The sequence below is a fragment of the Corvus brachyrhynchos genome, unplaced genomic scaffold (assembly GCF_000691975.1).
Source record: "Corvus brachyrhynchos isolate BGI_N302 unplaced genomic scaffold, ASM69197v1 scaffold63, whole genome shotgun sequence".
NCBI classification, from domain to species: domain Eukaryota; kingdom Metazoa; phylum Chordata; class Aves; order Passeriformes; family Corvidae; genus Corvus; species Corvus brachyrhynchos.
Genome location: NW_008237227.1, coordinates 902,655 through 915,081, shown reverse-complemented (window position 1 = coordinate 915,081; position 12,427 = coordinate 902,655). Strand labels below are relative to the sequence as shown.

At 50.9% G+C, this 12,427-nt stretch overlaps 2 long non-coding RNA genes across 7 annotated transcripts in view; both read left to right on the top strand.

The window, feature by feature from the left end:
• LOC108445467 overlaps positions 1-12,427 on the top strand; it is a 34,475-nt gene that overhangs the window by 8,799 nt on the left and 13,249 nt on the right. For 3 of the 6 annotated variants that reach the window (XR_001860336.1, XR_001860338.1, XR_001860335.1), the window contains one exon: positions 8,239-9,380. The exons of 2 other annotated variants lie outside the window; for them this stretch is intronic. This is a non-coding gene — a long non-coding RNA (uncharacterized LOC108445467). Of the gene's footprint in view, positions 1-8,238; positions 9,381-12,427 lie in introns of those variants that run through there. One more of the 6 variants, XR_001860340.1, reaches the window with a different exon arrangement.
• LOC108445468 overlaps positions 10,650-12,427 on the top strand; it is a 3,287-nt gene continuing 1,509 nt past the window's right edge. Inside the window, exon 1 of the long non-coding RNA XR_001860341.1 lies at positions 10,650-10,965. This is a non-coding gene — a long non-coding RNA (uncharacterized LOC108445468). The remainder of the gene's footprint in view (positions 10,966-12,427) is intronic.

The window sequence follows — 12,427 nt, the reverse complement described above, 5'->3', positions numbered from 1 at the left end:
AGCAGGAATTTCCTCATGGAAAGGGTGCTCAGGCCTTGGCAGGAGCTGCCCAGGGAGGTTTGGAGTGCCCATCCCTGGAGGTATCCAGGGAATGCCTGGACGTGGCACTCAGAGCTCTGGGCTGGGGACAAGGTGGGGATTGGGCACAGCTTGGACTCGATGGCCTTGGAGGGTTTTTCCAAGCTTAATAATTCCACGATGTGCCATTTATTCTCTTCATCTCTTGGAAGCCCAACAAAGTTAAGGGGTAAAGGCTCAGGAGGATTTGGTTTTGGGAGCTGTGGTTTCATGACTTGGGAACCTCTGGTTAAGCCTCTCACGAGCTCTGGGTTCAGGTCAGCTGCTGCAATGTTGGCCCACCTCTGCCCAGTTATCCCAATCTCATGGAATAGTTGATACTGGCTGAGGAAAAGGAGTCAGCCCAACATAAAACCTGTCCTGACACGGTCTGAGCAGATGTGGGCCAGCAGTGAGAGCCTGAACTGGGCCGGTGCCTCGTGTCCTATACAAGGGGCACTGGGGCAGAACTGAATGTTCCATCCAGGATGCCTGTGAGTGCTTCCCGTGCCTGTGTTTGTATTTACAGCCTCCTGATGGGAACGTGCACAGCGAGACAAAAACCTGCTCTAGTGGATTCCAGCATTAAGTCAAGAGACTATTGGATTTTTTCAAGGGCTCGCACAACCCTCCTAAAAACCAGGTTGTTACGTGTTAGTTTGGAGCCCTTTTGTTCAGCCTCAGGTGTGTTTATTCCTTCAGGGTATTTACTGAAAGGACAAGAAGAAAATGATTCAAGGTGGCATCATGCAAAAAATTCCGTGTTCGCCACAAGAGTGCTACATTTTGGCTTTTCCTCTGGCAGGAGTGGGATACCTTGCCCCTCTTTTGAGTCAAGTGTCAGATTAAAATAGCAGGAAGTGGAAGAACAACCCCTCCAAATCAAAATCACACTGGAAGAAAACACTGCAGTGCACAATTGTCCTTCCCTGTGTGTGGGAGAGGTGGTAAGAGAAGGCACCATGTGTGACACGTTAGTTGTGTTCTTTGATGCTCTCATGGCATCCGTGAGGATGAAGAGACACAGAAACAGGAGCAGAACTTTAAATAATTGCTGTAATTGAACACACTCGTCCATTTCAGTTGTACCTGCTTATGCAGCAACAGTATTTTCTTTTTTTTCTTCTCCCTTTATTTGTTTGGGTTTTTTTTTTCTTTTTTTTTTCTTTGTTTTGAGGTTCTTTTTAAGGGGTCCAAGTAAAGGATTTTAATGAATCTCTGGGAAGTATCCCTTGGTTCGTGATTCTGAATCCTGAAAGCTGCTTGGCTGGGAAACTCCAGAAACCCTTACATTTATTTGAAATCTCTGTCCTGGAGTCTTGCCTTGGTATGGGTGATGCATTTTAGCTGAGGGGAGGCAGAACAAGAAGAGCTGACCACGAGTTTTGCACGAGGGATTTCGCCGGCAGAGATTTAATCAGGGGAATTCAATATTTTTTATCCAAGGTACTGTTATCCGTACACCACTTCTCAAAACCTGCATCTTCCTGCAAGCATCTCGCCGTGCTTGTAGGCCTGTCGAGAGGTTTGATTTTTGCCTGGAAAGGGAAGGCAGAGTTAGGGTTGTTTATGATGTTTAACTCCGGCTGCAGCAGCTCATTTGTTGCCTTGACTTGTTCAGGGGGTTTTCAGCACCAGCTCATTACTGAATCTTCTGCTTTTCTACGTGTGCTCCTCTTCCAAGGGGCTCTTTTAGGCAGGTAGAGGCATTTCTGCTGCATTCATCTGGGCCCTGATAGGCTGGGAGAGCTGGGGATGCTCTGCCTGGAAAAGAGAAGGCTCCAAGGAGAGCTGGGAGACAATTCCTGGGCCCAAAGGAGCTCCAAGAGAGCTGGAGAGGGACTTGGGATGAGGGATGGAGGGACAGAACACAGGGAATGGTTTCCAGAGAGTAGATTTAGATGGGATATTGGAAGGAATCCTTCCCTGTGAGGGTGGGCAGGCCCTGGCACAGGGTGCCCAGAGAAGCTGTGGCTGCTCCTGGATCCCTGGCAGTGTCCAAGGCCAGGTTGGACGGGGCTTGGAGCACCCTGGGACAGTGGAAGGTGTCCCTGCCCATGGCAGGGGTGGGAATTGGATGAGTTTAAGGTCCCTTCCAACCCAAACCATTCTGGGATTCTGTGTGTACGTGAACCAAAATTCTGCTCCTTTTCACCCCAAAGCAACCAACACGTTAAAGCTCTCACAAGTGCAGCCATTTGTGATTAAAACAAGCTGCAATAGAGAGCCTGTGGATGTGATTAAAAACATTGCATCAGATGCCACATTTGGCTGCACCATCCTAGTCCTGAACCTCCACACTTGGGAGAGGGGAGAGCCTTGGTCGGGTGCTCCCCGTGATGGGCTGAGCAATGGGATGTGCAGCCAGCACCAGCATCCAGGATCTGGAATGCCCTGCTCAGTCCTCAGGGATGCCATTTGTTGCTCAGTTCAGGCCTTGCTTCCCTCCTGCTTGTTTAAATGTGGATAATCTCCCTGGTACAGTGGGTATTTGTTGTTGGACTCAGCCAAAGCTCCGGCAAAGCTCGGGGTGAAGGCAGGAGCAGCTGCTGAGTGGTTCCTCTGATGGATTAGCTCAGCCCCCCCCCGCCTCGTGCTTCTGTGCCCACTCACTCCTTCCTCTCCCTTCACTGCCATTCCTTTGCTGTGTTTATTCCCTTTCCTTTTCTCTTCTCTGTTCCTGGCACCCACCACCCCGACTGCAGAGCCACCATGGGACGTGTCCCTGCCCAAACACTGGGGGCATCTGGCACCGGCTGGGAGAGATGCAACCAACAAAATGCGGGTTATTTTTTATTCCAGGCTTTTGACAGCCAACCTGGATGACTGCCAGCTAGGAATTCCTGCTCCTCCTTCCCTTCCTTTAGGTGAAGGGGACAGGTGAGGCTCTGCAGGTTATCCTTGGCTTGCCTGGAGGTTGTAGGGAGCTCCTTGGAGCAATCCCATGAAAGCAGGTGGCTTGTGTGAATCCTGCCTGCTGAGCCCTTCCCTGTGCAGGGCCTGAGCAGCACAGGCTGAGAGGGAAGGGCTGCAGCAGGAGCCTGCTGGGATGGGATGCCACATGTCCACGCTGATATTCCCACCCACCTTTCTGGGCTCTGGTCAGGTGAACACGTTAAACACGAGCACAGGCGCCTTTCTAAGAGGCCTCAGCACCTCAGGCTTTTTTCAGCCATGCAGGTGAGTGAAAGCTTCCCTCCCTCGCCGGTTCTCCACAGGGACCAGCTGCCAGGGAGTTTCCAGGCGAGCGCAGTTCAGGCAGGGCTGGGGCTGGAGTACAGAGCTGCCCCTTCCCTTTTGTCCCCCTTCCCCTCCCGCCCTTCCTTTTGCTTCTCTCCCCGCTCCTTCTTTTCCTTTTGGGAAGAAATGCTTTGTTTTGAGGCTGTGAATGCTCAGACGTGCTCCCCTGAGCAGGAGAGGTGTCTCCCAGACTCCCAAGTGGCTCTGGAGAGGCACATGGGCTGGAAAGCGGGTGCAATTCCCAGCTCCTCCAGCCCTCCGGGAAAGGCTGGAAAGCGGGTGCAATTCCCAACTCCTCCAGCCCTCCGGGAAAGGCTGAAACCGGGTGCAATTCCCAGCTCCTCCAGCCCTCCGGGAAAGGCTGGAAAGCGGGTGCAATTCCCAGCTTCTCCAGCCCTCCGGGAAAAGCTGGAAAGCGGGTGCAATTCCCAACTCCTCCAGCCTCTGCCTCACCATCCCTTTGCATCATCTTTGATTCCTCGTTTGAAGACGGTCTCTGGTGCTGTGCCCAAAACAGGGTGGGTTGCTTTAGTCTGGCCTCTGCCATTGGTGCCCAGAGGCATCAAACCTGTACATTGACCATTGGTATCATTTGGGGAAGCTTTTAGCACCGGGCTGGGCTTTGCTGGTGCCCCGGACTGGTTGTTCCTCTTTCAGACTCCCTTCTCAACACAGTCTGAATGGAAATACGTCCTCAGAGCATCCCCAGTTTTGGTAGCACTCCTAACATTCCCTGCTCCTCCTTCTGCCTGGGCTGTAGTGATGGCTGAGGTGATGGCATTCTGTGTCCTGCCGTAGAGCAACCCCTTTCCAGACACCTGTGGCTTCAGGGTTTTTCTGGGACACAGGAAATACCCACCCCCTGACAGTCTCGAGGGGTTGAACTGGATAAAAACTCACCACAGGTTTCAGATTTTGGGCTCCAACTCTCGTATCTCTACTGAGATGCCCTCCACACTTTTTAGGTCCCAAAGTCATCGGATTTATCCAGATTTTTGGAATGTACCATGCAGCCACAGCAGTGCTGTCAGCACTAGCTCAGGCCTCCAGGTCCCACAGCTCCAGCTCTGCCCAGAGAGAAGTTGCTCCCTGTTCCTAATGTCACCTGCCAGTTTGCTTCCCTGAGCTCCTGGGGACCAAGTGTGGTTTCCTGTGCACCCAGCCCAGCACAAACGGTCGAGGGAGGAAGAGGAAAGAGGAATGACAGATGGAGAGATGTCTCTGAGCTGTGAGAGAGCCAGCAGTTCCTTACCGATCAGCTCCGAAGGTGTTTGGGAGCAGCTTTTGGCCAGGGGGCTCTGCTCCAGGGCAGGTGCTGAGTGAGCACTTGCGCCAGGAAAATGGGATTTTCCTGGGGACGAGGACGAGGGCAGATCCCACCCCAGCTTTGCTGTCTCTGAGGAAAAGGGGAGGATTTCACTCAGCCTGGTGCTGACAGCGTGTTATTAACGGAGTGAGAGGGGCTGAGGGAAGCCTGGGCCGGGCTGTGGTGAAGAACGACAGCAGCAGCTCAGAGCTGTAAGGTTGAGCTTATTCTGGGCACTTAACCCCTCACTGCACCAAATTCACTGAGGGCTGGGCTGGGGCAAACTGGGACGGCGCTGCCCACCATTGGAAACCACCCCCAGGTCCACAGGGAAGCACAGAAAGGCTTCCAGCTGCTCCTTCCAGCCAGAAGCTCCTTCCAGCCGGCAAAATTCATGGCTGGGGAGGTCAGGGAGCCAAATGCCAGCAATGGGCTGCATAAAGGGCTGGCTGATTTTATGGCCAATAATAACATTTGTAGTTATACAAGCCACGCTAAGATAGCGCTAATCAATTCTCATGCTGCAGGTCAGCAGCTGATTGCTGCAGGGGTCAGCAAGGAATTATTTCCTTGCCATTTACAGCTTTATTTAATTGGCCAGATGCATTAAGAGCCTTTTAATTATTTTTTTCCTCCTCTATCCTCTGAAGCATATGGAATTAAGCACTTCCAGGGACAAGGCTCTGCGCTGGTAGGGCACCCCTGCCTTGCTTGGGAGGCCAAATCATGATCCCTCTTGAGGGTGGGGTGTTTGCTGGAAGTTAGCAGCGTGGGTTTATTGCAGGAGGGGATATTTCAGCAGTGCTTCCTGGTAGCTCAGAGGAAAATCCATTTGGCTCTTCAAATCCAATCCTGTGAGCAGGATCTGCTCTGAGTTTGAGTCCAGAGCTGGATGGGAATTTTCCACTGCTGTGCTCACTACACAGGCATAGCAATTTCTGTAATTGTTGATTTTAGCTTCACTTTCAAAACCACAACAAAACCACTGGGAAAAATCCAAACTGAAGAGCTTTGTTTTGAGTGGAGTGGAATTCTTTGCTTTAAATGAAAGCTGCAGTTTGGAGCCAGTGCAGCACTGAAGGGTTTCTGCCAGGGCCGGTTTGGGGGAGAAGCCTGGAGATGCTCTGTGCCCTGGCATGGACTGTCCTCTTTGCAGGGATTTGTCCAGAAGCACTGTTCCCTTTCATCAGGAGAGAAAACAGATTGCATCCATTTCAATGAAAAATGCCTTTTCCTCTGCAGAGAAAACCTGCAAAAGAATTTTTCATTTCAGCTGCTTTCCACTCTGTTCCCTTTCATCAGGAGAGAAAACAGATTGCATCCATTTCAATGAAAAATGCCTTTTCCTCTGCAGAGAAAACCTGCAAAAGAATTTTTCATTTCAGCTGCTTATGAAAAAACTGATTTTTTTTTTTTTTTTCCAGGGAGGATTTTTAAACTTTAATTTTCTCATTTGATTTAAAAAAAAGAAAAGAAAAGAAAAGAAAAAGGCAGCAAATCTGGGCTGTTTAAAATATTCTCTTTAAATTAGAAGCTGCAGTTGCTGTGTGGGATTTTCAGATGAGCTGAAGTTTGCCCTGGTTTGGATTGGAGCACCATAATCCTTGGATCAAATTTCTTCTCTGTTGGTTTATTTTTATTTTTTTTTTTACGGTGTGTTTTACAGATTTTAGGAATTGCTGACCTTTTGTCTGACTTTTGAGAGAGAAAGACATAAAAGCTCTTCCCCACTCTTGCAGGACAGCAATTCTATTTTAATTTTAGTCCCTGTTTTAACTGGACACATTTAGCAGGAAGGAAAGCTCTGAGAGGGAGGAGGCCGGCACTGCCATGTGTGTCTGATCCTGCATTATTTACTGCAATATCCCTGATTTCCAGCCACTTTTGGCTTCTCTTTCTGCCTTCTAGAGGCTCTCTGCATATCCAGAAGGATTGTCCCTCTCCTGCTCTCAAGATGAGCTTGATGGTGGGAAAGGCAACCTCACCCCTGTCCTCGAGCTGGAGTAGCGATGAGGTGCCTAATGAGGTGATTAGAATGATTAGGATAATGAGGCAGTGATGTGAGATCCTGTGTTGTCCCCCTGGCACTTCGACCAAGGCACAGGAGACTGGAGGATGCAGCCAGGTAGGAGAGAGGAGGGTGGGAGCCCAGGCTGTGGTGCTGAGGAAGATCCTACCCAGAGCAGGGTTTGGGATCCTCTCGAGGCAGTGCCACCTTGTGCAGGTCATTGCTTTCATTCTGGCGGCAGTGACAGAAACTCAGCTTATCCCTGTTCCTTCAAATCCTGCCCTGACAGCGAGGACTGGGGTCTTGTGGGGAGTCAGACCCTTCCTGCAAGCCGGACTGGCTGAGGAGTCTCCGTCTCAGATCTGCCACGTGGAAAAATCCATGTGCAGGGATGGAAAGGTCCAATGAACTCTGCACAAACTCCACCCCGAGGGCACAATCGATATTTATTGCACTTGGTGTGTCACTGCCCAGGGTTTGCCTCTGGCCAGGATGGAAAGGGTTGCAGGCAGCTCGAAGCAGACAAGATTTTAACAGGCAGGAGAGCATTCCAAGGGCATTGTCCTGGCTGAAGGCAAGACCCTGCTGGGCTGCTCTGCTCCAGCGCCTCGCAGGGAGACGTGTCCTTCTGTCCTGGCTTCTGTCTCCACGTGTCCCAGCACATCAGGACTCTCTGGCACTTATTGTCACTTCTTATCTCCGAGGGGGGCTGCTTCTTCCCCCCATGCTCACAGCAGGGGTTGGATTTGGAAGCAGAATTCCCAGGAAGCGGTGACACTCACAAGGTCGAGCTGTCACCCTGTGGCTGGCAGAGCTGCTGGGCTGTGTCTCCATCCACAGCACTCACACCCCTCCTTTTCACCTCTTAAGAGGCAGCAGTAAATTAATTGAAGATTATTAATTAGATTAGTTGTAAAACTTCCATGAATCGCCGCCTTCCATATCCCAGTCTATAATTGTTTGCCTTCCATGACCAATTAGATAGGGCCAGTTAAGGTTTTATCCTTTTTCAATATCAAGAAATCATTATTGTCATTGCTTGAACACAGACTGGGCAGGGCGGGGTTCACCTGCTACAACCTGGACTTAGGAAAAGGGCCCCAGGAAAATGGTTAATGAATTCCTCCAGCTGGGCTTTGCTGAGCACAGAGGGCTTTAGGGCTGCATTCATTTTCTTCCTGGCCAAAACCTGCTGCAAAAAGCTTTGCTGAACCTGTGGGCTGGGGGGATCTTGGCTGGGTTTCATCAGTACCCTCAGCTCTGCCCTGATTTTGAATTGAATATTCAAGTTACAGCTGAGTTCAGTAGAGCTGGCTAAATGGGGCTAGGAGGGAGGGAGATTCAAACCTGTTCTCCCAGCTGGGAAAAAAAAAATAACCTGAAACTTTAAAAATGCAAGTCAGTTCTTCATTTTGATGCTGCATAACTGTCTGTGTGGATGGGAGAAGCAACAGGACTGTAATTGCAGACAAAATCTCTATTTCCTATAATTGTTCCCGTAACTTGATTTACTTTGGAAATACTCGGTGGATGCTTTCCTTATTTACTGTCTCTCCTCACTGCTATCACTTTCCCTGCCTTGACTGATGAAGCACATTCATAATTTCTCTCCATTTGGTGTGGACAGATCCAGTTGGGCTCAGCGGCAGCTTGTGCAGATAAGGAGCTTCTGGCAAAATGGTTAATATCAATCTAGAACTGAATGAGTGATTTACGACGAAGGCGCTGTGTGAAACCAAAGACGCACCAGATGAATCTGGGACTTCAAGAGCACGGAGAAAAATCTGAGCAGGGTGAAGCTCTTCTGTAGGTAGGAAAAGGCAGATGTTGGGGAGATGGGAGAAGCCCATGGGAATGTGTCTTTCCTTGGTCTTTAGACCCTCAAGGCTCTGGTGAAATACATGCAGGTCAGCTTCCAAGTGGCTTAAGGGCTTTGCTTCGCCATCCAGGCTTAACGAAGGTGGCACATGGGGTACAGCAATACCCCCAGCACCCCAACAGACACACACACACGTGTTTGATCTGTTGGGGTGGCAGGGGATGCAGCCCGATCTCCACGGCATCCTGAGCGGATGCTGCTACCCGGCTCTCCTCAGCATCGCTGTTCCTGCCTTCCACGCTGTCAGCTTTCTGCACACCTCAGGACCTTTAAGCCCGGAGTTGTTCCTCCCACCTCCCACTGCTGGAGGCAGGCACAAAGCCTTGCTGGCTTTCCACTCAGGTGTGCTCTTTGCTCAGCTGGTTCTCCTCTTCTTTCCCACCTATTTCCTTAGAATTTCTTCTTCCCACAGAGCTTGGACACCTGGGCTCAGCTACAGCTCAGAGCTCCTGTCCTCCCTCGTCCACGTGTGCTGAGGAGGAAAGGAGGCTGTAACAGCTGCTTTAATTTGCTCAGGTCTCCCTTCAGCTGCTGCCTCACAGCTCCAAGGGCTCCCTCCTCAATCCAAACTAACCGCTTTTTGGCCACGACTCCAGATCTATTCCGGATCTTATTTCCCATGTGCTCTGTGTAATGCTTTGTCTCTGGACAATTTTTCCTTTTAATTTTGCAGTGAAAATTACCCAGGCTGGCTGAAAGAAGTGTTTCAGAGCTGACTTGCTGATAGCAAGCCAGAGCTGAGGGCTGCCTTATAGAGACGTTTTCTTCAGGAATAATCAGCCCGAAGCCGGTCTCGGAGGAGGGTCGCAGATGAGAGCTATCAATGGAGGGGTTTATGGAACACAAGGCTTGCACTCCAATTTCAATGCAGATAAAAACTGCCAAGTGAAGTGGATCCTTCCCTCGTCACTTCGGCAGAGAGAGATTTTATTAACACCAATCGCATGGAAACAGGGGGCGGCCACAGTGCCCCCACGGAGATAAAAAGACATTAATGCACTTAGGCTGTGACAGCAGAGAGCAGCTGGGTTTGGTTTATGTTCCTCTGGACTCCAGGGGGGCTTTGGGGCTGAGTTCAATGGCTGATCCCTCCAGCAGAAATACTGGGTGGAAAGGCTGGGAAGGAGCAGGAGCAGCCCGGGAGGATGCAGAGTGTGGGTGGCAAGGTCTTGAGTGACCCCAGCTCTGCAACAGTGTGGGTAAGGTGTGAGACCTCAGGATCGCTGGAAATGGGATGTTGAGTCTGAGGATGGACAGGTGATCACGGGGAAATCCTGCCCAGATGCTGTGGTGGCTGGGTGCTGTCATCCCAAAGCCTTGGAAGTGTGTGTGGGGCTGTTCCTACTGCTCACCCACCAGAGCTCCAGTCACGGCCACGGGTTGTGTATCCTGGTTTTCTCTTTCCAACAGAGCCATTTGCACTGTCTCACGTTACTGCTGGACCTGGAGCTGAGCTTTAGCCTGACCCACACAATGGGTATGGGAAGCTTTGGGAAAGGATTGTCCTTGATGTGGGACACACATCCGCATCCCACTCTGGAGTCCTGCAGCCATTGCAATTCCTCTCACAAGATCCCTGAGCAGGAGAAGGACTGTGGCCCATTTCCAAGGACTGTGGCCCATTTCCCAGCCCCGTGCCCCGGTCCTCCACAGGGTGTGGTGCTGCTGAGGCTTCCCATTGCCAGCTCAATCCCAAGCTCCCCTCATTCCATGGGCCAGGGTTGTTGGAAAGGCCGGGATTTTAAAGCCCCGCTGCATGCACCGCTCCCACCTGGCACAGCCAGCTCCGGTGGTGGATGGAGGGAGGGATGGATGGGTGGGTGGATGGATGGATGGATGGATGGAGGGATGGATGGATGGATGGATGGAGGGATGGATGGATGGATGGATGGAGGGATGGATGGATGGATGGATGGAGGGATGGATGGATGGATGGATGGAGGGATGGATGGATGGATGGATGGAGGGATGGATGGATGGATGGATGGAGGGATGGATGGATGGATGGATGGAGGGATGGATGGATGGATGGATGGAGGGATGGATGGATGGATGGATGGAGGGATGGATGGATGGATGGATGGAGGGATGGATGGATGGATGGATGGAGGGATGGATGGATGGATGGATGGAGGGATGGATGGATGGATGGATGGAGGGATGGATGGATGGATGGATGGAGGGATGGATGGATGGATGGATGGAGCTCCCAGTCCTGGGCAGGAATTGGACAACACCCTGGGTGGCTGCCTGATCGATCAGCACATCTCCTTCAATCAAACAGACTATCCTGACGAGCCTACCGCCAGTTCCTGGCACTTTGGAGCTCCCCGATCCTGCTGATGGGGGTGGGAGCCGCTGCTGGAAAAGCTTTCTCCTTCTTGGTCATCTAATTTGGAGCTTTCCAATAAATAGGCTGCTCGACATTTTTTGATATAAAGGTCAACCTCCTCTGGTAGACTCGAGGATTGTAAGGTAAGTGGAGGAAATGGCACGGGTAGGCTGATTTGATAATGATCCTAATCCTGTGTCTGATCTCTGATAATGATGGCAACCCCATCAATGTATGCTCATATCACTGCAAATGGGGCTCGGATCATTTTTGGCAGAACTGATGCCTCTTATCACAGAGCGGCTTTGCTGGAGACTTGAACTTGTGTGAGAGCTGCCACACAGAATGCAGAAAAGGAAGCTTAAATTGTTTTCAGGAAAAAAATCAATCAGAGCAAGTGTTTTTGGCTAAATAAGGTCTCAGTCTCCTGAGTCAGCTTTCCCAAAGCTGTTGGTGTTTGCTGATGAATTATTGTGGGGATGAGCACACAGCTGACACACCAGCCAAAGTGCAGTTATGGGTGGAGACTCATTTCAGAAAACACCTTTAAATTCCACAAATCCTTTTAGTCAGGCAGACGAGGACAAGGACTGCCCTTTTTTTCTGGTGCTACTGAGGAAGCTGTGGGGTTTGGGAAGCTCTGTGCTTTGGGAAAGGTGAGAAGTGGTTTAGCACAGGGATTCCCTGCATCCTTCCAGGCTGTGGAGAACAGATTTTGAAGCACCTTCCATACTGTGCATGTTGGAGATGTTTTCTGGCCATTGTGTGGCTTTTTAGAAGTGCTGAAGGGAGAGCAGAAGGAGGTTTGGGAGGGAGTTCTGCCTCTGTAGACCCTGGCAGTGCTATGTCAGTGGTCTTTGTGCAGCACACACAGGGCTGATGTCCAGAGAGAAGTCCAGATCCACAGTACACTTGGAATTCCATGGAGGACTCTCACAGCAGAACTCTGCAGCATCCAAGGCTGTCTGGGGAGATCAGAGCTGCCAGGGCCTGGTTTCCAGCGTGCCCTTTTGCTTTGCTGTCTCTTGTGAATGCCACTTAAAGTTTTCCCAAGTTCGGGGGAAGTTCATTACATGCTCCTCTTTTCCTGAAGGACCCCAATTCCTGGATAACATTTTGCTCCCAGATTTCTGGTTTCTAATCTGCTATATGGCCCCAACCCTCAGGGAGCCACAGACCCACGGAACTTGGATTTCTCTTGTCCCCTTGGAATACCTGGTTGTTTTTTGACTCCGGAGCTCTCCGTGTGACATTCTCCTGACAAGGCTCACGTGGGGCTGCTTTCCCCTCGGCACAACTTGTCTCTGGGGGTTGTCACACACCTCCCACGGTCCCACAGCCTTTTTCTCTTTGGCCTCTGAGCTCCGGCAGGCCTGTGCTGAGAGCCGATTGCCATCTCTCCTCAGGTGGATCACTTATTGCTGTGTAACTGGCTCAAGCCATGGGGCTGGAGATGTTGGATTCCTTCGATAAGGTGCCAGTGTGACACTCTGATATCCGAGCCAAAGCACTGAGTAAATGCCTTTCCCATCTCCCACCATGGTAGACTCCCAAATCCCAGTAGAAGCAGCTTCCAGCTATTACTCAGCTGTTTGCCAGCAGGAA